The sequence below is a fragment of the Cupressus sempervirens genome, chromosome 8 (genome assembly GCF_028749045.1).
Source record: "Cupressus sempervirens isolate cs-2001-9-10 chromosome 8, ASM2874904v1, whole genome shotgun sequence".
Lineage (NCBI taxonomy): Eukaryota > Viridiplantae > Streptophyta > Pinopsida > Cupressales > Cupressaceae > Cupressus > Cupressus sempervirens.
This window is the reverse complement of record NC_143125.1, coordinates 769,242,523-769,246,770: the sequence shown is the minus strand read 5'-3', so window position 1 is coordinate 769,246,770 and position 4,248 is coordinate 769,242,523.

The following is a 4,248-nucleotide window of genomic DNA, read 5'->3' as shown; positions in this document are numbered from 1 at the left end:
GAGGATAATAAGTAATTCTGATCCCCTTCCCTTACATGCTAGAATCACGACCTAGTCCATATGATACAACTGACAGACCCTAATAGAATATTAGTATCAGAGGCTTGTTAGGATATGAATTACCTCACTAATTTATGAGTGTTGTATCTTGAACTTTCTCGTTTGACTCGTGACGCTAACTTGAACTAGACTGTCATCCAGTCTATTTGAAAACCACCTGTGACTAAAATGTTAACACCTTCACACTATTCACATGAGTCTTGAACTCCTATTCAATGATAACCTTGTTTTACAATATGTAATTTCTTATGCAACTTCATAAGCTAAAAAAAATTTAAAAAATTGTTGTGTTTTTACTAGTAAAATTTAGGGCATGACACATGATCCATGATAAATTGAACAATACTAGATACTAAATTAATATGTATATCATTGTGCACGTAAATGATAAAAATATATATCAAAATACATGTATCCATAGACAAAATTTTACACAAATATATATCAAAGATCATGTATCCATAGATAAAGTACTCAAATATATATATCAAAATACATAGATCCATATACAAAATGTGGCTGATCCTGCCATTAGAATGTGTATAATATCAATGTTTCTATATACAATGTGGCATATGCCATCTCAAAATGTCTCATGATGCATCCTATGAAAAATATACTATCCTAGGGTGCTGGTGGATGATCAAAATGCAGCCTCTTCGCTGCACTAGGTGGATCAGATGCCTCCTACATAAACAAAAAAGGAAAACCCAAAGTTAGACTACTAAATTTATATGATTCTACGTATCTAACATTGAATTACTCAAATGCATAATGATATTTTCTGTATTGGATATTAATACTATCAAAATTTCATAATAAATACCTCTCTCGTCGACCTCCTGTGCTGGTCAGGAGTCCTCTCGTATGCCCTCGACAATGCTGGTACCTCTGTGATTGTGGGTTGTATATGTTCAAATACCTTTGTCAGATGAATCTACAATTTAAACTATAACATTATAATTCATAGCATGCTAAATTTATAACATATTTAATCATGAATTAAAACTACAACTTACTATTGTAGGCTCCTCCTCAGGAGTGAGTGGCCGCATCATCAAATCTACATAACTGTCCCGTCGAACCTCATCTCACTAGGAGTCTCCTATGAGATACAAAATAGTAGTTGTTAATATCACAAAAATTAGTTTTGAATTTATTTATGAAGATAAGTGATGCAAGAGCATCCCATGCTCATCAGGGGAACATTGAAGATCCAAGGCATTACAAAGGTCATGGAACATCTCTTGAAGTCAATTGGGCAATCCTTGCACCAATTATGGCTCATGGAAGCATACAAAGTTATAATGTTGGACTCATATGTGGAAGAAAGTTGTAATTGGGCATGAGATAGGATTTTAGGATTTCATATGGTAGATGTGTCATTTTATAGGTTCATGTAGGTTGTCATGATCATATCTTGTCATTAGACAAGTCAAAATGTTCTAGAATTGAGTTTTGGGGTTTGAACAAGCAGGCCCTAGTTTTTAAGCCATTTTAAGGAGGGTTTTGAAGTTTGGGTGTTTAGGAGTGTGACCAAGACCTATAATCTTGAAAATCCTTAGTGTGTTGGTCCCTTTGTTGAAGCCTTGGTGTGTCTAATTCCTCCTTGTGTGTCCCAGAGTTGAAAGGTACATAAGTGGTGTCCAGAGATTTCTTGGTGAGGAAAGAAAGAGAATCACTGAGTTGGCCCTTGGGAAGGAAGAAAACTTGTTGTGAAAATGCCTCCTAAAAATCAAATGGCTAGAGAACTTGAAGAATTGAGAGAAGAGTTGGCAAAAGAGAAAAGAGAGAGGAGAGAACTTGAAGCATCTAGAGTGAGGGAAGAAAGACAGATGAGAAGAGAGAGGCTGAAGCTTATTGCAAGGATAGAATCCTTAGAAAAGGAAAGGCAAGAACCTAGAGGAGAAGAGGTTAGAGGAAGAAATCATGGAGAGAACCATGAAGAAGAAGAGGTTGGTAATGCAAGGCAAGAGCATGAGACAACAGATGATCCTGAAGAAAGGAGATTTATGAGAATCATTAAGGCAGTACAAGGTAATGGTGGGAAGAACCATATTGATTTTCCAATATACCAGGGTAAAATGGATAGTGAAGAAGTGCTAGGGTGGATAGAGGCCCTTGAGAACTACTTTGATCTTGAAGACATAGAGGCAGATAAGAAGGTAAAACTAGCAACAACAAGACTGAGAGGAACATCACTCACTTGGTGGACTAGTGTTCAGAATGAGAGAGAGGAAAGGTGGTGCAGGGCACCTAACCTATGTGGCAGGGGGGAACAAGTATCTCTGTTGCTAGACACCTTGCCACTCCATGAAAGCGAGGATTCAAGTAGATTAGGAAGTTGGAATAAAGGTTTGGTCCATATTTTACAAGTTGGCCTATGTTTTGTAATAAAGGCACATGTAAGGTCCACAAGCATTTTGGTGTGGTTATAAACCAAGTGACTCCATGGGACCAAAAGGCCTTAGAATAGGGTATTTAGAGTCTAAACAATATTAGCAAAAAGTGGTTGTTTGTTTGTTTTATGGTTGGGAACGCCTATATGGTTGTTCCAACGGTCATGTAGACCTTTATATATGTCATATGTGATCTCAGTTGAAAGGGGGAGATCAGAGTGTACGGTGGTTTGGAGAAAAAATAACAAAAACTTCAATTTTTTGGAAATTTACTTAGTTGCATTTAATAAATCCATATGACCAATTTTGAGTCAATGGAATAGTTTAGAAAGTTAGGGAATGCATAAAAACTATAGTTTGAAATTTGAATTTCAAATTCAAACGGTCATATTAGTTTTGGAGGGAAAGTAGTAATTTGGTATTTGTTTGATTAAATAAACCTTTGTAACCAACTTGGTCGGTTGGACAGGTGCATATAAGCCTATTTAAGTTGTAATGAACATATGCAAGACATGAATCATTATTGGTATAGAAAAAATCATAGAAATTGTATAGAACAACAATCATACTTTCCTCTGCATCAATTAAAAAAATAAAAAATAAATGATACTTATACATACAATAGGGCTCTCTGTGCGAATGAAAATCCCTGATGATCTAGGACGTCGAATCTGTACAGGCTCATCGCCAGTAGCCACACCCTATATACAATAAATAATGTAATTAAATGAGATTACCACAAACATTTTACAAGAATGCATCAATATTTAATCAATTAGAAAACATCTAATTACCTTTCCTTTGTCAATGCATGCTGGCTCACCCCTCGCACTTTGTCCCCCCGGGGCAGGTGGTATCTGCAAGATAAAAGAAAGATTAGCAACCATATATGCTACAATATCAAATAGAAAAAGGAAATGCGAACACAACATAATGTACCGTAGATGTCTCAAGGCCAAATGAAATGGCCGAGAGTGTAGCATCATCTATCTGTCTGAGCTCCTCCTCGGTCATCAACTAAACATGAATGAAGATCACATACATGTAAAAGTCAGTATGGCTTAAAAATTAAAATTACACTATTATAAAAATTAACTTTAAATCACATATGTCATAACAAAAAAATGTATACATGTACTGACACTGAAGGAGTCCATGCCTCTACATTCCCCTCCTCTCTCACATCAAGGTCTGTAGCCTCTGCACGTGCGTCTGGTGTATCCTCGTCTAATAAAAAATGATACTTAGGAAGATCACCTATGGGACCCAAGAAAATATTCTTGCATGTAATGAAAGTGTGAGGCACACAAACATGTGATGAGCTAGCCGATGATGAACTGGCACCAACATCATCAACACGAGGAGGCAAGACTGACCTAGCCTGAGATATCATTAGGCTACTCAGCCTATGAATGACTCTGATGGTTTGAGAGCTAGCCTCTGCCATAATATCTAGATGCTGCACTTGAGGAGGGGGGGAGATATCAGGGGGGGGACAAAAGTGCCAAGTTTCTTCCGCTGGGAAGAGGGTCTATCTTGAGGAGCTCCTAGTCCTAAGCCCATGTTAGGCTTCATGCTCCAATAGTTCACTTTAAGTTTCAACACAAATTCTGCATATAATTTTTTAAGGAAATAAAATGGTATGTCTAAATTGCCATGTGGAGGGATATCAAAGACCATCCACCAACGGTCCCAAAAATTTGCATGAATGGCATCATTTGTGCACCATTTAATCGATAGTTTAGTTTTTTTTGGGTCAACTGGTATACCCATTTTTGGGTTAGCAAAA